This window comes from Pteronotus mesoamericanus, unplaced genomic scaffold (genome assembly GCF_021234165.1).
Source record: "Pteronotus mesoamericanus isolate MK-2021 breed Mesoamerican mustached bat unplaced genomic scaffold, CSHL_Meso_final scaffold_232, whole genome shotgun sequence".
NCBI lineage: Eukaryota > Metazoa > Chordata > Mammalia > Chiroptera > Mormoopidae > Pteronotus > Pteronotus mesoamericanus.
In genome coordinates, this window is record NW_026555311.1 from 11,705,098 (window position 1) to 11,726,684 (window position 21,587).

The following is a 21,587-nucleotide window of genomic DNA, read 5'->3' on the forward strand; positions in this document are numbered from 1 at the left end:
AAATCTTACTTAAAATCACCCCTATCTGTTCTTATTTCAGGTCTGGAGTATTGCAAGGACAAAGAAGGCATCTTATTCAAAGCCATATTTGCATAAAATCATTATATACAAATAACTGGCCCTAAATACACATTCTTCACATGATGGCTTATTTGGAGAAATGATGAATTTTTCAGACCTCTGGCTATATATTATTTTACTTGAAGATTCTCATGACAGGAGGAAGCCTGAAATAGTCTCTACATACAGTTTGCTGATGTGGAGGGTTGGTACCTTCCCTTCCTGCCTGCTGAAGAAGGTAGGTTTCTTGGTCATCCATAGTAACAATAGTGTCTATTTCATTCAATGATGTAATTCTCTCTCTTTTTAATAGTTCATTTTTATTGTGTTTTTCCATTACCGTTTCCCCCTCATACACTCTTTCACCTCCCCCGTCCCCGCCAATAACGCCACTGCTGTCCGTGTCCACGGGTTTTTTCTTTTTTGCTTGATCCCTCGGCCCCTTAACCGCCATCCCCACGCAGCTGTCAGCCTGCGCTCCACCTGTGAATCGGCCTCTGTTTTGCTTGTTAGTTCATTTTGTTCATTAGAGTCGACACATGAGTGAAATCATAGTTCTCTGCACTCTACCTAAATTTGTAAACTTAGCCCAACTAAATTTAAACATCGAATTTAGTGAGAGAGATGTTTCTTATTCAAATGGTTGTTTGCTTCAGTAACATAATATTAAGAGAAAAATTTTTAGGAATTTGGAAATGTTTATGGTATCTGAAATAGAAGGTAGTTTACTGTTATAAAATTGTTAACTTTTAAGAATTTACTGGAGTTTTCTTAGTTCATGTAGCATTTACCAAGATATTTTTAGCACCTACACCAATCAAATAATCTCTGAAACTTCACTATTATGGATATGTTTCTCATTATGCCAATTTTTAAATCCATTCATAATTAGTTGTCTAGGGGGTATTTTTATTAGCCAAGGACACAATTTCCTTCCACAATTCCACTTACATTAGCAAATAAAAACTCCATATATATTTCAACTGACTTAACTTTCTAGTTTGACTTTTTTTCTGGATTTTTGTGTTTCTATTTATCCAAGGTCAAGTATAGAGAAGAATATTGGTTAGGACCCTTGTATGACCCTGTTTCTGTGTTTGGTGCCAATTCCCTGAGGAGGCAGAGCATTCAATGTTTATCAAACACAAGAAGCTCCAAGTCATACCTAAGCATGATGAACACAGTCTAGTTAGAGGAGGCTCCCTTCTTCCAATGAGCTCAGATCTCAGATGTTATCATACTACGGCTTTCTTTGTTGGTTTTCAGAAACCGTCAGCAGTAACAAGCATCCGGGAAAGAGGCATGATTTCTCATCTAATATGAATTGCCACCATCACCTTTGGGTGCTCCCATTCTCAATAAAATTTTAGCATCATATTGTTTTCAAAATATTCTTTCATCATTATTTCTCAGTCATTTTTTTTCTCTTGCTTTCCCATGGGTAAGAGTTTTATCTATTTGGATTTTCCTCTTCTTTTTGTGTAAGAAAATTTTTAGCATAGTCATGCTATGTGTGGAAACCGTCCTTACTGATTTTTTAATTTCTTTTCTCTGCAATCCCCTATAATTTTAAAACTCCCCATTTCATATTCAAATTGGTCTCGTTTTCTTCTTCAGCAATTCCTTGTACTTTTGTTCTATAGTGGCCCAGAGACCACCCATTGCCCTGTTGCTTCTCTGGTTCTTTCATTGCAGCCAATGGGACATCCCACTACGTTCCACTCAGCACATGAGCCTGGAAGCTCATCTCTGTCTCCTGGGACACCCAGCAGTCTATTCTTGAGTCTACATGCTGGCTACTTTATAAAACAGAACAAAAAACTTTCCTGTACAATTTCACCTGACACCTGCAATATATTTTTTTAATGTAGGCCCAAATCTATTCAAAATCTTGTTGGAAGAGTCTATAACATGAATGTGCCATTTCTGCAGTCATATCACCATGTTCCTTACATTTTGTGCTTAAATTGAATATACCATTTTCATTCTGTGGCTGTTGAACAGTTTCCTGCAAATGCCTCTCAATGATTTTGTGGCTTCCCTCTATACTTATGTTAACATTTGTCACATATCATTCCATTCCCCAAAGTTAAATCAAATTATTTCTTGCTGGCAATTTAAATTGCAGTAAATATAACTTTTGATGAAATTCTCAATAAATAATTGATGTCCCCACCCTCTCACCCACATAGTCTCTTGTGTGCACATTTCTTTCTATTATTTGTGTGTATTACAATGACATGAAATTGCTGTTTCAAAGGTTATGCGAATTTTCTTCTCCTTCAGAGACGCATAGGCTTCCTCCTTCTATGCCAGGCCACCACCAACTCCATATCATCTCTTGCTTTCTCTAATGCTATGTCTATGCAGTTGGTTGCTTGAAAACAGCTAAGTTTTATGCTTTTTGTATCTTACTCTGAATCATCCTAAAAGTCCTTTTTTTCCCTACACTGCTGCTTAATTTTAACTTTAATTCTCCCATCAATCGTCTTCTTTTTATTTCCCCAGTTACCTTTCATGTTATCACTTCTGTTTGGTTCTTTCCTCATGAGTAACAATTGAGTTAGGGTTTAAACCAAAAGAAGTACCCCATTAGAGTGGAATTCAGACAGTATGGGATATGAAGTTCAGTCCTGTTATATAAGAGCTATATGACCTTAAAACTTTCTAAGAGAACACTATTTTTTCAGTAAAACAACAAAAGTAGGATAATTACAAAGACCATGTGTTTACTGTATTTAATGTTATTGTCTCTGAACACCTATTCCACAACACCTTCCCAGTTTGAATAAATCACTTCATCTGCTGTTCTGTACCTCTTAAGTTTCTTAGAACCACAACAAGACCATTGAATTGTGTCTACTTCTCCAGAGACAGTGAAGTGATTGTGAGTGTAAATTCTGTAGCCATAATTTTGAGCATGAATCCTGGTCCAAAATTGTTGAATATTCATTGTAATTTCCTTGGACTCCCTGTGTCTGTTTTGTCATCTTTACATTCAGGCATATAATAGCACCAACATCATATGAATGTTGTACAAATAAATTATGTAATGAATGTAAAGGACTTAACATATCGTCTGGCATATAGTAACTGCTTCGTAAACATTATGACTCTCATTCAACTGTAACCTCTTTGATGGCAATATTTCAGTCCCACTCATTTATTCTCCCCAGAAGCAAGCATATTGCCTAGAATAAGTGCTCAATTGATGTTTAATGAATTGGAATAAATTGAGTGGAAGCATGCTTTGCAGAGTAATGTAAAGCACTTGACAAATGTTTGTTTTCCCTGTGACAAGTTTTATTAACTTCCCGGAAGGATGCATGAGCACTCTTCTCCTGATTTGGAGAAAGTTAGTCATAGAAAAGCTGTGTGTATTCAGTAGTCCATGAACCGGAATTCAGATGTACTGAAATCAGATGTTCTCAGTCTCAGGCTACGATATGCTGCTTCAGGTGCAGACTATGGGTCTTGAGTTCACATCTCCCAAGTCTCACATCTTGGCTAATGGTTAATACTCCTTATTTTTGAAGATGTTTTTATGTGATTTATTGTGGCTTTGTGAGCCAGGGCACAATGTGGGCTATGGCTGGCAGTTTGAAGTGTATCTGAGATCATTTGAGGTTCCAGTCATTTCTAAATCAAGACTAATAAAATATTATTGAATAAAAAGAAATGAGTCCTTGATATACAAATGATAAATGACTTGCTTATCCTTTTAGCCACAATTTTAGGAGTTTGGGAAAAAAAATCAAAGAATTATGTTTACCACAGTCCACATTAACCACTCTCCATGTTGTCTATCACAGTGAGATTAAATCATTTATTATTATTATTTATTAAATTGCACACATGTCATCCAACTTTTCTAGATAACAAATGCTTGCCTTGCTTTTTGGCATTAAGCAGAAGCTTAATATACCTTTTTTAAAAACCAAAATCAAGTGCTTATTTCAAAATCTTTCTTATATAATGACCTCTGTTTTGTTAAAAAAAAAAAGAATAAGAAGATAGAAAAGAAAGAGAAAGATTATTTAAAAAAAAAGTAGAGTGAAACACTCAGTGAATGGTTCCAACTATGCTTAAACAGCCTCTTTGAAGAGGTGGACTAAAAATAAAATTGCATCTCGATTGGTATCTTAATTTTCATCAAGTATGAATTTTAATCTTATTGCCATTCTGATAGAAGAACAAATGGGTAAGGAAAATAAACTTATGTTAGGGAAAGGCTTCTGGGGAAACAAATTTTCTCTTGATACTTTATGTTTATTACTTCACTTGGGTTTGATTAAGCAGCAAGCCACAGAAAAAACGGATGCTGACTTTGCAATAAGAGGGCTACCCGGCCTTCCCAGATATCATAAGGCTATGAATTAGTTCAAAGGGCATTATTCCAGCGTGGCTTACACTATTATAAAATGGAAATTTCTGAAGAAAGGTAATATCAGTACAAGAACTGGAAATTATTAGAACTTACATGATAACACTTGTAGATAATCAGAAAACTCAGTGGGCATCCAACCATCTATCTCAGTGAGTATCCTACAACACGAGAGCCACAGGTTTTGCAGAGAAACTCCACAACACGGCGTTTCTCTAGGAACCGCTTGCTGAGACTTGAGTGTCATGGACCATAAGTGTTGTTACTTTTACAGGCACTCTATGTGGCTTCACGGAGGAATGTGCTTAGTTTTTATAGTGTCTGAGTTAAGAGACTGTTTTAAATGAAGGAAAGATTGGCAGATAAAACCAGTCTGAAACTCTCTTTAGATCTCAAAGAACCTTACTGTTGTGTCACTGCACCATTTAATTAAGAGTAAACAGGCTTTACTATCACCAGGCCTTATAACACTACTTGTTATGTTTGCTTCAGTCCAGACCGAGTTGTTTATACACTTTGTGGCACTGCTTTGTATTTAGGTAGCTATTCAATGTAGAAACATTACAATGGAGAGTAGCAAAAGCTATTTAATTTCTCCTGCATTTTAAGAGCCTGTTGTTTTAGACAGAAACTGCTTACCATATTTTATTTTGAATAAAAAGAAAAGTAGATTAAAATACAGATGGCTTTCAAATATTATAAATAGAAATGGGTCAGTGTTTTGTCTGTCTGCTGTTTCATTAGCATATTTCTTCTATATTTATTTTACCTTAACCTCATCTCTAATGGAAAAAAAAAGGTTAAGCTTCTCCATCCCTAAGGAAGAGGAAAATATTGTTTCTGAAAAGAACTTATTTAATGCAAAACCTTAGTGAAAAATGATACCCTATTATAGCTTTTAATATAAAGGGATTTTGTAAGTTTTGTAATTGAACCCCAAGGTACATACTAGTTAAAACTGTAATATAAAACAACATTATATACTCATAAAATATAAAATTAAATTACAAAAATAAAATGAATATTTTTCAAAGTAGAACATTTTAACAGCCAGAAAAGAAAGCAATTATAATTCTAGTTCTATAGATCAGTTAAGATTTTTCAGATTTTTGTTTCTACGGGGCTGTGTGATGATGCATTTTGAGGTAAAGTGGAAGGACTATTCATCAGGAAGAAATCAAATAGCCTTTTTATGAGCATATGCAAGTAAGAAGCCCATGTTCTGTCGACCTCTTCCTCTAATTACTCAGTGATACATGGCCAAAAAACCTCATCCATCCATGATTATTGGTACAGCAATGGGATGAGTAGTAAATGGAACCCACCTGGCTAAGATTCTAGGTTCCAGACATTTGATGTATTAACTTGAACAAAAATATGTATTGAGCTCTCTCACAACAAACAAGGAAGCAGCACTACATGCTGGAGAAGATACAAAAATGACAAAAGATAGCCCTTGCCTCCAACTGATATGCAGTGTAATGGCTGATGTCAAACAACTTGCACAGAAAAGGAGCGCTACGGGAGATATCGCTGTAGGAGAGGATTTAGAGACGGAAAATGTAAAATAATGTCCAGAATATCAGGTAAGAATTTATGGAAGTAAAATAAGGGGTGGATTCTTTCTTTTGGAAGGTTGTGATGGAGAAGTGAAGACAACAGTATCTCAGGTGAATGGAAGGCTCAAAAGAGAGAGTCAGTTTGGGACAAGGTATAAGAACAGGCCTTTAATAAATGATTAGATTCAAGATTTGTTTTTCTAAATGGAAAATCATTGTTGTGAGATCTGAGAAGTAGTATAACTCAAGGTAAAATAAATTAAAATGACAGAATATTTTGATGAAAAATATATAAAAGCCCAAGAAAATTAATAATAAGCAAGATAGCTAGGTTATTATACACACAATGCAACACAATTAAAAGTGTGCAGAGGGTCTGAATAGGCACTTCTCTAAAGAGGACATACAGATGGACAATAGACATATGAAAAGATGTTCACTGTCACTAATCATCAGAGAAATTCAAATTAAAGCTATAATGAGCCCTGGCTGGTGTGGCTCAGTGGATGAGTACCAGCTTGTGAACCAAAGGGTTTCTGGTTGGATTCCCAGACAGGGTACATGTCTGGGTCCTGGGTCAGGTCCCCAGTGTGGGACACACAAGGAGTGGCCACACATTGATGTTTCTTTCCCTCTCTTTCTCCTTCCTTTCCCCTCTTTCTAAAAATAAAGAAGAAATAACCATTTTAAAAACAGACTTTATAAAAAAAATCTTAATGAAGTATGACTTCATACCTGTCAGAAAATTTATTATCAGTAAGTCAACATACAAGTGTTGGTGAGGATGAGGAGAAAAGGGAACATAGTGCACTGTAGGTGGAAATGCAGATTGGGGCAACCATTATGGAAAACAGTGTAGAGGTTCCTCAAAAAATTAAAATTGGAACTGCGTCATGACACAACAATACCACTTCTGGGTATACATCCAAAGAATCCATAAACACTAATCTGGAAGAGTGTATGTACCCCCAAGCTCATTGAAGCATTACTTACAATACTTAAGATGTGAAAACAACCCAACTACCCATCAATAGACAAGTGAATAAAGGAGTTTAGTGCATACATACAATGGAATATTATTTGGTTATAAAAAAGAATAAAATCTCACCATCTGCAACAGCATGGATGGACCTAGAAGGTATTATGCTAATTGAAATGAACCAGACAGAGAAAGACAAGTACAATATGATATCAATTATATGTGGCACCTAAAGAACAAAATAAATGAGGAAATGAAATTGAAATAGACTTAGATATAGAGAATAAACTGATGGAAGTCAGAGAAGAGGGGTGTTGGGGACAGGGTGAAAGAAGATGATGGATTAAGAAGTACTAATTTTGTGTTTATAAAATAGACACGGTGATGTACGTTAAAGCACAGAGAATACAGTCAACAATATTGTAATAACAATGCATGGTGCCAATTGGGCACTTGAATGATTGGAGGAAACATTTGTGACCTATATGCATGTCTTTCTGCTATATTCTCACCTGAAACTAATACAGAATAGTGTTGAATATAAACTGTAATTGAAAAATAAAATTTTTAAAAATGTCAACAGCTTAGGTAGATGAATTCATTAACTAGGCAATTGCTAGAGAATATCAGTGGAGCATTTGAGAGAGACAAATATATGGGGTCCTCTACATAAAGATGAGCACTGGATCACAGTGGATGGGCTGCCTGTGGTGGCAGAGGAGGCAGGAAAAAAAATTGTCCAAAGGCAAAACATTGGCAACAGCTGTGTTTAGGTAAGAAGAGAAGGGCAGGAAAGAACAGAGCACGAGAACTGGAAACATGGAGGAAAACTTGTTTTTTTTAATGTCATTGGGCTGACAGAAGGGAGTCTAAGGCGGATGAACCACGTCACGTGCTATGGAGAGAAGTCCACCAGAAACAAACCTGAGCAGTGGTGACTGAGATGGGGGTTATTGATAACCTCTGAGAAAACAATCTGCAGAATGACTGATAAGAGAAGACTGATTGCCAGGGAGTGGGTGATAGCACCTCAATAATATACTTGATATATCTCCACATGTTTTGAAACCTTTCTATTACTTTATCAGTGAGACAGTAGAAATGAATTGGTTATAAAGGAGTGAAACAGCAATGACAGCAAAATCATTCCTGGCGACTAAACTTACGTAAAGAGGCATGAAAAGCCTACATATAAAATCTCACAATTTGTTCACTAGACACTTCAATGTACCACCTAGCAGGGTAAATTACTTCCCATTCTGAGGGACCCAGCTGGATGGAGATGAGAGCAGGGGGGTAAGGCAGGGGATAATATTTTAAATTGCCCCTGCAGGGGCTATATTTACTTTATCTAGTAAAAAACATAAGTGAAACGATACACATTTATTTAATCTATCTGAAACCGTTGGTTTTCTTTTTCACCTAAAGCAAACTCACTTTTTAAAGAACCATTTATTTGCTTTAGATTTTCTTCAAAATAATTTCAAGAAAATGGGTTAATGGTGAAATCAATGTGAGCACAATAAAATACAGGCAGTTTGTGACTCTGAAGAAGATTAAGGAAACTGTCTTAGCTGAATAAAAGGAGAGTGACTAAAACAAAAATGATTTAACTCACCAGGAAAGTGAATCTGTCAGCCTTCTTAAAGTTGGTAGCTTAATGCTTTAATGTGTGCGGGACTGTACCTGGGTAGCTGAATAAGCTTTTGAGAAGGTCTTCATCATAACTGGGCGATTTGGTACCATGAGAATTGGGACATGGTGATGTTAAATTTGTGTTCTGACAAGAGCAATGCAAATGTCACTATTTTATTAAACATACGTGTCCATGTAACCAAACCTCATTAATATTGTATACTGACTGTAGAATGCTCAAAATGCTGCTGTTTATAATGGAAGATTTTAACTTTATCTCTGGGTTTCTTCCATTATATACTTTTATTTACATTTCTACATCTCCTGGCAAATAATTTTTTCCACAGAATGCTAAACAAGTGATCCAAAACTAGGGGAGGGATTTAAGAAGGAGCATCACTGTTTCCCCTCTACATATTTTCAGCATTTGACCATTATTACTTCATCTTCCCTTCCGTCTCAAGTCAGAAAGATAGAGATAGACAGTCAAAACCTTTTTAGTGATCATCTAGTTAAATCTTTTTATCTTATAGATGGAGAAACTGAGTATCTGAGAAGCGACTTGCCTGGGGTCAAGTAGGTTGTTAGCAGAAGAGGCGGAGCTAAAAATCCTATCGCATTACTCTCAGTCCTTACTTTTTACATGTATGATAAATTGAACAGTTACTTAGCTTGTTGGTGGTTAATGACACATAGTTATGCTTTAAAATTATTTACCGATTAATTATTCATGAAGAATAATAGTTATGTTTCAGTGAAGCTGGACAGAACAATGTAAAGAAAGCTTAGAATCAGGCAGGGAAGACAAATGAACGATCACCTCCATTTCTTTCATCTCAGGTGGAAATAATTTCCCTTTTCCTCTGTTTGACCCCTATTAATTTCTCCAGTGTATGTTGTCTCAGCCTGGAGCCTCCTCAAACCATCCAGTTCACCACAGCCAAATAAATAATCATCTACTTAGTCAGACTCCTTACTTGTGGATGGTAAATGTGCATAGATATGATATTCAATGTGACTGCCAGCATTCTTAACCAGAAGACAGAAAGTTCTCAGTGGCCAAAGTTTCTTACAAGTTTTAACCTTCTTACCATGTCAATTTATACATTTTTCCCCTTATCTGCAGGGGATACATTTGTTCCAAGACTTCTAGTGGATGCCTGAGACCAGAGATAGTACCAAACCCCAGATATACTATGTTCTTTTTTTATACATTCATACTTATGATAAAGTTTGATTTATAAATTAGGCACCATGAGAGATTAAAAGCTAACGATACAATAAAACAATTATTACGATATACTGTAAACAAAGTCTTACGAACATGGTCTCTCTCTCTCAAATATCTCGTTGAACTATACGCACCCTTCTTCTTCCTGCAGCAACGTGAGAAGATACAATGCCTACATGATGAGATGAAATGAGATCGGCCTTGTGACACAATGTTAAACTATAAGGGTTATCTGCACACATGCACAGGGATACTGCAATAATCAGCCTGATAACAGAGTTGACTACTAGGCGATTGAAGGGCAGGAGGGTATATGAAGTGGATCCACTGGGTAATTCACGTCCTGGGAGGGACAGAGCAGGACAGAGCAAGATTTCATCATAATACTCAGAAAGGTGTGCAATGTAAAATTTATGAATTATTTATGGAATTTACCATTAATATTTTTGGACAATGGTTAATTGTGGGTAAATGAACCATGGGAAATGTAACTGCAGATAAGGAGGGAGACTAGAGTAACTGCTTATATATAAAATTGTAGATGATCTACATGGATCCTTGAGTAGAAAATAAGATCTTTAAGCAGAAGAACCATGATGATTCAACTTTTTTTTCATCAATTTTCCTTAAAGTCAGTATAGTACAGTGGAGTGAGGGACCTAGTAGCCCCTTAATAAATTCCACTTGCATTTTTAGACTGTGGTGATTTGGTGATTCTAATAAAAACGTCTTCCTACTTTCCTTTCTAAAAGAAATGATGAATGAGAGTTAGAGGTTTTACTGCTAGATCTACCTGTAATAATTTATCTGGCTGTCAGGCTTTTTATCTATAAAGTGAGGAAGAGCACTAACCCATGTCTAAGGTCCCTTCCCATTCTAACATATGAATATAATGGGTTGATGTCAAGATCCTGACTCTTGAGGATGAGATCAGGGAAGGGAATTGCTACATTTTGTAAAAATGACACTGAATCCTACTCTGTGAGCAGAGGTGGGGGGGTTACTAAATTTTAAAATCTCTGACTACTTATGCCATAATCCATGTCTTATTTTTAAAAATTGTACAGCAGTTTAGCCACAAATTTTTCTTGCCAACTTAGCTCATGAAGGGTGGGTTTCTGATCCCCCAGCCTTGTTGAAAGAAGCTGTGTTGAAGTACCTGTCACTTTCATTTAGTGGACTGACTGACCACATTTGATAAACTAGCTAATGAGACTGTCTTTTCTGTCAATGGTAAAGGTGCTTGCAGTTAATATGGTGGACTATATTGGAGAAGTATCTTATGATACCTACATGATATTTTGATGGGTATTGCCTTTACTCATTATACTTTTCGCTTTGCCCTGGACTTTTAGGTATTCTCTTGCTATAGTTGACTTTTCAAATTCCCCAAAACATGTCCTATTTTCAATTTTCCTTGTCTATATAAATCAGAACATCAGAAATCCACTCTCTAGGAAGCAGACTACTAATAGTTTTTAGAATTTAATGTAAACATCTCTAGCCGGACATAATGTTTCTGTGTTGTATAGTGTGTGCCTTCAACTTTCTAGGTCCTAATCATGAAACCATAGGAAAATGCTAATTTTATAAGACAATATGTGAGATTTTACACACCAAAGTGAAATTGTCAACACATCACATAGTCCTCTCAAGGACTCCTGATAATACATATTCTCAACTAGTAGAGGTGTAAAAGTTTCTCAAAATACCTGCACTGCCATTCAGTCTACCACTAGAGTCCTGGAATCCAGCCACTGTGCTGTGAAGCCGTGCTCACTGCTTCAGAACTGCGAAGAGCTGAGCGTGCGTAGTAGATGGATGTCAGTATGTATTATTCAAACAGTTGCTTGGGATCCTGGTGATATCCTCATGCCTACATGCCCAGCCCATCAGAATTCAGTTTGCACCAAGGTGATCACAGTAGAATGACCATTGCAATGGGAATGTAAGAAATGTTTTAAGGAAATGTTAAAGTATGTCTTTGAATAGAGGCAGGACTGTGAAATTCTCAGAAAATAGCACCAGATGGGCCAAGCTGGCATATAACTATCAGAAACTGCAAGAAATATTTTAAGCAAAAAACACTGGAGCAGTCTGCAAAATAAAGAGGAAAATGACAGTAAGTGTTTTTAACATCACTTAGTAAAAAGGGTATGGGTTTTAATCTCAGACTTGTTTTTAAATCCCAGCTATTTAATTTACCGGCCTATTTTAGGAAACTACTTAGCAACTTTGAATCTCAATTTTAAAGAGTCTGTTAAAAAATGGGAATGGTAGTGTTTTTCTTGCAAACTTACTGTCAGGATTCAATATGTTAAATACATAGCATAATGCCCAGTACATACCAGGCAATAAATAAGTGATAAGTGTAAATAAACATTGATGCCTATATAGCAAATCTAGGATAGTTTTCATGTACACAAACTGCAGAAAGAAATTTGACTCCAAATCCTGTGTTTCCAGTTACACTTACAACATTAAGATCTTCAAACACAAAGATTAATAATATAAGTAAAATGAAGAAAAGTGATTCTCCCTATAAGTGGAAAACTGAAACACTTTCAAATTTTCCACATAATCTTGAAATGTTAAGAAAGTGAAAGGACAATGTCCCAATCGTTTCTCTTCTAAGTTTCCGCGGTGAGTTCAGCCATTATTTTCTTCATGATGTTTAAACTGCCCCTCAGCCAGTGAGTCATGGTTGACTCACAGACCACAGCTCAGTGGAGAACGGCTGTGCGTTGCCCACTTGGTAGCTTCCTTGGAGAAAGGATACCCATTCAGTGTCTTTTAGGCCTTGAATAATCACATAAATGAAGCTTACTACTTATTTTTAATTATAAGAGTAAAACTGCTTCAAAAGTAGGTAACTGGGTCCACAGGAAAACAGCCAATTCAATGCAGGAACCCTCCTAGTCAATGGAATCCTGAAACAGTGGCTGTGAGACTGAAGGAGGGAGTGGATGAACACAATGGACCAAGGTCGTCATACTACTTAATAAAGGTAAAATGCAGGGAGACAGCTTAAATGGTTCATTCAGATCATCAAAGGCATTTCTTACTTTGAGCAAAAAATACAAAGCTAAATGAGCTTCTATATTTATCTTCTTGTTAGTACATATAGCTTCTAGTGAAATTAAGTTTATAGGTGAAGGGAAGGAATGGAGTTGTTAGGCATGTTATCATAGGGAAAGATATGGCTGAGGGACCTTTAGAGGGAGTGATGGACAATGCTCTTTCTGAATGAAAAGATCAACATGTCAGGAGAAGTGTGTTCTAGCAAGGATCCCACTGTTAAATGATCTGACACTAACTCATGAACCTCCCCTATAATTGTCAATTTCCCATCCGTGCTATCAGGGCTCTGTGGTTTTTCCTTTCTACATAATTCTTCTCTCAAAAAGAAAACAAAATATTGAGCATTTTCTCTGCAAGTTTCCTGTGGACAGATTTCATTATTCTCATTCTACACTGGCAGTAAGGCAGAGCAAGGTGGGGACTGAGCCGGAGTGATGAAAGCTAGAATGTTTTCTGGCTTGCTCTCCAGATAAGCAGGGAGCGTAAGCTTCTGAGTGAGCCTGGCACTTCTCCATGTCTGGACATTATCTCAAGTGCTACATTCTAGGTTATGATCAACTTGGTGCACTTTTAGTGGCTGAGGTATTTTCAAGGGGGTTGCTCAAACTGTCTGAAATAGATAATGTCTAGGACTGCCAGGTAAGTGAGGATCATTTGCTTCAGTCCTCTCCTCTGAATTTTCAAACTGTAATTAAAAAGAAGAATAAAAACAAAACAAGAAACAAGGTGGCATTAAAATTGCCTAACAATTAACCAAATAGAATATATTTGCAAACAACACCTCCAATAAGGGGTTAATATCCAAACTATATAAAGAACTCACAAATGCAACAACAACAACTAAACACTTCAATCAAAAATTGGGCAGAAGGCCTGAACAGACGCTTCTCTGAAGGAGACGTGCATATGACCAACAGATATATGGAAAGATACTCAACTTCACTAGCTATTAGGGAAAAAACACATCAAAAACACAATGAGCTACCACCTCATACTTGTTGGGATAGCTATTATCAACAAGACAAGTAATAACAGGTGTTAGAGCAGTTGTGGAGAAAAAGGTTTATACACTGCTGGTGGGAATGTAAATTGGTACAGCCATATGGAGAACAGTATGGAGGTTCCTCAAAAAATTAAGAATAGAGTTATCATATGACCCAGCAATCCTGAATATCCACCTGAAAAATTTGAAAACACTTATTCATAAAGAATATGTGTGCCCCTATGTCTATTGCAGCATTATTCACACTGGCCAAGACATGGAAACAACTGAAGTGTCCTTTGGTAGATGATTGCATAAAGATATGGTATATATACAAAATGGAATAGTACTTAACCTTAAGAAATGAAATACTGCCATTTGGGACAACAAGGATGGATCTTTAGAATATCATGCTAGGTGAAGTAAGTCAGATGTAAAACGTAAAGAACCATATGATTTCCCCTCATATGTGGAATATAAAACTGAAAGCAACAAATGAACAAACAAGACAAATAAATGAGAACTCATAGACACAGACAATAGTATAATGATGACCAGAGGGAAAAGAGGTATGGGGAGATAGTAATGGGTAAAGGGGGTTAAATAAACGGTGTTGAAAGGACATCTAACTTTAGGTATTGAACATACAATGCAATATATATGATGTATTATAGAATTGTACACCTGAAATCTACATAATTTTGTTAACCAATGTCACCCCAATAAATTTAAACTGATAAGAACAGATACTACACTTGATCTTAGCCAAAAGGCCGAGAAGCAATAAATTTAATAAATTTTTTTAAAAAGATAGCAAAAAAACATTGCCTGAACATTTAGAATGGTGTGAAGGCAAAGACGAAGAAACAAGACTATAGGCCTAGTTTCCATGGAACACAGGACGAAGTCACGAGGGGTAGCAGGGGTCATTCAGACCTTCCTCTCACCTGCAAATGTAATTTTGCTTAAACATTTCATTGACAAGAAACATGTTTCTTGAAAAAAAATTCTGGTTTTTAACAGTTTGATTGTTAGAACAGTCTTACTTATTTTGAGCCTCTGAATTATATTTTGTTATAGTCCCAAAGTATCATATAGAAAATTACATCTTAAAATATTTAATATTACTTTAATAAAATGGTAGCATTTAAAAAAATCCCATAGCAGTCATTTTGAGAATGCTTATTTTGGAATTATTTCAGTTTAGATTAGTTTTGTTTTGAAAGTTATTGATCACTTACTATATAGATACTGTGGTAAACATTTCACATCAACTATTTCAATTACCCTCCACAACAATATATGAAATAGGCACAATTATGTCCATTTTACAGATTAAGATATTTGAGTGCTCTGTTTAAGTTAGCACTTCTGGTTTATTTATAGAACTGGGATATAAACACAAACTTAATCATAATGTTATTATTAAATAATTTTCTAGCTTATTTTGCTTTAACAGATTCTTACATGTCACTTCTAAGTGCAGACATTTTATAATTTAAAAATGTTGGTGATCTTACATAACTATAACCAAGGAAAGGAACAGGCAAGAGACAATTTTCTCCTCAAAAAGAAACTGAATATCAAATTCCTGTTACATAACCATGCTGCATTATCTTTCAAGAGGTTGGTGGTAGAATAACATACAGGGAACCGTTTTTCTTGTTTTATATAATAGAATAACAACTTAAATGGTAAGATACAGGATATGAAAGGAAATGAAACAATGGCTTTAGCTATGTAGTGGAATTACAGATAGAAAGAAGGATGTGTAAACTGCACCAGGAAATAAAAATCAAGTTTATGTCAGTAACACTGAAAAACAGCAAGAGACCTAGTCTGAAACTTGATGATCTTTTTTTCTTATCTAAATCTAGAAGGTGTCTTTTGAACACTATTTGAATGTGTGGTACATCAATAAATTCAATGGCTATGTCAGAAAGATACGTATTCTCGTGTTTGAGTGTCTCTTAGTAATGACTTTATTGCTGTTTCTGGCTGATCATTTGGTCTAACGTGCTCTCCCTCTCTGCACCGTTGCCTGCATGTGCAATAGCTCATCTATCATCTTCTTCTCTAGAGCACCTGTCACTGTAGCATTTATGAACTGTAAATGAGGAGTTCACAGTTTATTCCCACAGAGCTAACATTAACATAATCCCTCACTAAGACAGGTTTCTTTTTCCTTTCATTAATTAATTGAGCTCAGGCCTACCCAACATGGATCTTTACGTTTCTAATGTTTGTCTCTACAAACCATACATTGCTCTTCATGAAAAACAAACAAAAATTTAGAAAATATTCCTTCTGGTGTTCAAAACTGTTCCCTCATCTAGCAGTAGGAGAATCCTTTTTGGTAAAAAGCAACATTCTTCCCTCCCTTTGTGATTTTGATGTGTGTGGTATTAAACAAAATGTGTCTATTATGTTTCAAATAATTGCATGTGGTTTATAAAAATTCTACTCAGAAAACTGATCACATGTTTGGTGAATTGTGGTGACAATCAACTTAGAAAAATTCACAAACTCAGTGAATTTATGTTCATGGGTATATCTTTTTTCCTACTATCATTGTGGTATTTCCTTTGTCTACATGCCAAGTCTCCAAGCTCTTACACAGTCTCTTCCCACTGTCAATCTATCACCTCACTGGTCTGGCTGCTTGACAAAAGAGAATTCTCATACCTTGGAGTTTACTGCCATTTTTTCCAGGCATAAAAATGATTAACAAGGGTGATATTTGAACTTGATATTCTCTCTGTGTGTGAAAGTCAGAAGAAAAGCAAGGCCCCTACAAATGAGCCCTAAATTTGCATAATATAAAAATCACCTTCATTATTCCTCCTAAGTGTGGTTTCATGAGGAAGGTGTTGTGAGTTGAACTGTATCCCCCTCATCTCCCCCCAAAAGATAAGTTGCAGTCTAACTCTCGTGACCTTGTTTTGAAATGGGTTCTTGGCAGAGGTAATCAAATTTAGATGAGTTTATACTGCATTAGGCTGTGTTCTAGGCTCAATGACTGCTGTCCGTTTAAGAGGGCCATTTAGAGCCGAAGGCACACAGAGATACACAAAAGAAGAACACCATACGATGTCAAAGAACACCAAGAATGGCCTGCAATCACCAAAAGCTCTTTAACGGCCATGAAACAGATTCTCTCTCAGAAACTTGAGGAAGAACCAACCTTGCTGACACTTTGGTTTCATACCTATAGCCTCAAGGACCATGAGAGAATACACTTCTGTTGTTTTAAGCCATAGAGTTCCTGGTAATTGGTTACTACAGCCCTAGGAAACATATATAGAAAGCTAGAGATATAAGATAACCGAGAAATATTAGGCTTAACATACATGTATCATCTTATTATTCATAAAGCAGAAGGCAATTTCTCTACTTTTTAAGTCACAACTTACAAATTCATATGAAAATGAACGATCAGATATTGAGTGCCCGCAATCAAGAGGGAAGGCAGGCAGGCATACTTCCTCGGCTCTAGTTCAGAACACTTGGCTTTTTTTTTTGTCTTTTGGCTAAGTGGACCCAGAAAAGTAGTACAATGCAGAAGCAAGTCTGCTGCAAATTTCGAAGTGGTCTGAACATTTGTTCTACAAATACATTCTAATCAGTGTATTCTCTCCATGTGATCCTGACATACTGTGATCTAGATATATACTGAACAGGAACCGAGAGGCTGTAGTTGTGAGCGGGTTTCTCACTGCTCACCCTTTCAAGATGAAGTATTCTGAACAGGCATTTTCTATAAGTATGACAGGACATGGGAAAAAGCAGATGGGTACATTTAAATCCCTTCTCACTTATTATTTATGGTACCTTTGTTCTCATCTTAATAGCATCAGCTTAATGGATGAAGGAGCACTATTGTATTCTCCCCAGAGTTCTTACACATACTAAAGCTTCAGGTAGCAAAATGTCTTATTTCATTTCATTTCCATTATCTAAGCTTTGGTGTAAAAATTAACCTTGACTCACCTCCAACCTCTCCATTTTACCGGTTTAAATAGGCGTGGGGTGCCCTCTATTGGTGTAGATGTGGGCAAGAGGCCTCGCTTAGTTCCATTCACTGGTCAGTAATCATTAGTACGATGATTTTTGTTTCTGTTTTTTCCTTTGGTTGTCATTCATTCAAAAGAAAAAGCTAGGAACTTCAAAATTATTGATTTTACTTTAATTATAAGCAAAAATCACCTGACCTAAATGGAACATGGCAAGGCAGGAATGCGGGAAGAGTATAGGCTTGGCATCAAGTCCTGGATTTAAAAATCCGCTTTAACTGTGAGAAAGTTTATGAACCGTTTTTGACTCACTTTGCTAATATGACCAACATAATACAACTGTTCTACTGATTTTCTCTAACCAAGGCCTGGAATTTTCTTTTCTTACAAATGTTTACAGAGTACCTACTATATGCTAATATTTTAGATGCTGGAGACTTGACTGTACCCCGAACAGACAAACTTCTGTCTTCAGACCTACAATACAGGGGATGTTTTTTCAAATTATAAGCATATACTCAACACTCAACAAATGTTAGTTATTTCTATTATTATTACTCTTTTCATTATTACTACTATTGAATTACTAAGCATAAATGTCCTTTTTCTTAAAGTTTTATTTTCTATTTAAACTAGGAATCTGTTTTATATACAGAATCGTTCTTGTCCATGGGAAATTCCACTCTAAAGATAAACACAGATAATGATACCAATTAGAATATTACTTAGTACATGTACAAAGGCAGACATACTTAGACATAATGTGTGCTAGTACTTTGGGTCGTTTATTTATTTCTGTAATAGATAAAAGCCACAAGTCTCTGGACTAACAAGAAGACAGTAATTAAGAAACATCCATCAGGTAGGCACTCACTTTGTCCTGGAGGGAATAGACTAAAACAGCATGTAGCCATTCACTTGCTATAGTGGAACGCCAAAACAGTCATAAAAGTTTCACATGTTTCTATTTATGAGCATGTATTCACGATTATTTTGTTTTATAAACATGATGCATTCTGAACATAAAAACTAACAAAAAGACCATTTGTATTGATGGTTATTTAATTTTGGCTAGATTGATTAAGGAAAATCCGAGCAAATGTTTACAGGCTTGTTTCTATTGCTTTGTATGCAATTAAATAATTATCCTTAGTTTCCATATTAGAAAACTGGAGTAATAATTATGGGCATGCTCTTGTACCTGAGTTTATCACAGCAAAAACAATATATTTTAAAATATCAAAACCTGCATTTTTGTTTCTTCCTAATAGTTCATAAATATCTGCATTATATAAGTGAATGAATCTAAGGATTTGTTTTTCTTACAAAGAGATACTTTAAGCTAATGTCTTTTGAATTTCAAATGGTAAAAATAGTAATGTTTTAAATTTGTTCAAGGGAATGTAGAATAATCATGCAGTTATAAAATACTTTAACTTGAGATGTTAACCGTTAAAGCAACTGCTTTTAGTTATGTCTAACTTTTCCCTGTAAATTGGTGTTTGGGTTAAAGTTTATGAAAACAGTTCTTGGCAAATAGAAAAATAACACTCTTACTGAATAAAAATTACTCACATTACAAATACATTTCTTATGTTTTGTTAAAAAAAACCTATGAGTTCTTAACCAAATTGTAGGTTAAAATCAATTTTTAAAATAATCTCTTTATTTGTAAATAGCTTTAGATTTAAAGAAAAATCTTGACAGTAGATGAGAGTTCCTCTTTCTAGTTTCCCCTGTAATTGAGAGCTTACATTAATATGGTACTTTTGTCTGACTAGTGAACCGATATCAATACATTACTATTAACTAAAGTCCATGTTTTATTCAGATTTCCTCATTTTTTGCCTAACCTTCTTTTTCTCTTCTAAGATCCCATCCAAGATAACACCTTATAGTTAGTTGTCATGTCTCCTTAGGCTCCTCTTGGCTATAACTGTGTTGGACGGTGTTCCGATGACTTCTCTGTGTTAAGAATTGCTGGGCAGATGTTTTGTAGAGTGTCCCTCAAGAGGGGCTTATCTAATCTTTCTCATGATTAGACAGACAGAGGTAATGGGTTGAGGGGAGGAAGTCCACCTGGCAGAGTGCCAGTCTCATCACAGCACATCAACGGTTCAGAGAGACGGTCCACAGGACTCACTGTTGTTCTCCTTGATCACCTGACTGGAGCAGTGTTTGCTAGGTTTCTCCATGATAAAGCACTACTTACCCCCAGTTGCTACTGTATGTAGTTTGGACAAGAAAGTCACTGTGTGCAACCCACACTTTAGGGGTGCCAATTTAGCATTTTTAAACTTTAAATTTGATAAGAGTTTTCAAAGAAAGAGCAAGAACATTTGTGCATACTACAAAGGTCTCCTCCCTTATGGAAGCACTTGTCTGGGGGTGATGTTCTAAATGTCTGGTGGCAGGACTCACTGGAGAAGTCTTAACCGCAGCAATTTTATTTGTTTTGGACCCAGTTTCTCTTTAAATATGCATAATCCTAAGATTTCACGTAGAGTTTTTACACGAACCCAGTACCCCATATTCTACTCTTTGAATAACCCACAGTGTACATTATAGCAATCACCCTCTTTAAATTGAATCGTCATGGGCTCTGTGGCTTATGTATTTCAGAGTTACTACTGAGAGAAACTAGAAACAGCAAAATGATGGAAAATCTCTGCCAGTGGGTTCAACCAGCCACATCTTTCATCACCTTACTCCATCAGTTAGCTCATCCGGAGGCAAGGCGCCGGGCAGTCCCAGCAACTCCAGGCATAATGTTTCTTAGGATCTCACTTGTGCAGGCACACGTGCGTGCACGTGCACACACACACTTTACTTTCTTAAACTAAATAGAGTTTATAGGTGTTCCTGCCCATGGGTAAAATTAATAAGATGCTCTGGAGACAATCTGATCCTAGATAAGTCAAGGCTTCTCTTATGTGGCATATTTTTGCTCTTTATTTCCCCCCAGAATTTCACTTTGACAAGCCACATATGCTTTTTAATACAGAAACTCAGGCTCAGTTTCAAGAATACTGTGTATGGGAGGCATTCTGACAGACATTTTCATATATGCTATATTTTAAAAGCTATATACTAATCTTGCATATTTATTGCTATTATCTATACAAGAAAGCAGAGATGTATTCTTCCCCATGCAAAAGGATAGCCCTGTTCTCAGTTGTTCAAAATGTCAATCCAGAGTTTAATATGTATTCTGTTACATAATAAAATAATAGCTTTTATGGAAAACTTAGCATGTGCCAGCAACTACACTAGAACTTTACATGAAATGTCTCATTTAGTGCTTACACAATGTTATAGAGGTGGTTCTAGTAGTATTATTATTTTACATTTGAAGAAAGAGAGGCTTAGAGAGTGTTAAATTGATTACCCTAATTAATGGTCTACCTGTATTCACATCCCTTGCCTTGTAACTCTGTGGTCCCCTCCCATATTGACTCAGTCCTGGTGACTTTTGTTTGGCCATGGGCCAGGGAAAAACTTTTTGCAAGCAGAGGCTTGAAAAGGTGTTGGCCTGTTTCTGCTTTCTGTCTTATTTCTTTGTGTTCATTAAGAGAGTATGACCAGGTTGGCCTGAGAAGATGGCTGGTCTAGCCTGTCGGGAGAACACAAGAGACAAGTGCATATTGGATTATATGGAGCAGA

General features: G+C 36.1%; 1 protein-coding gene and 1 pseudogene across 1 annotated transcript in view; both read right to left on the reverse strand.

Annotated features, from left to right (window-relative positions):
- The window catches only part of BANK1 (B cell scaffold protein with ankyrin repeats 1), a 300,120-nt gene that overhangs the window by 101,228 nt on the left and 177,305 nt on the right, over positions 1 to 21,587 (reverse strand). The gene's annotated exons all lie outside the window — the stretch shown is intronic.
- On the reverse strand, positions 14,582 to 14,696 carry LOC129085441 (uncharacterized; annotated as a pseudogene).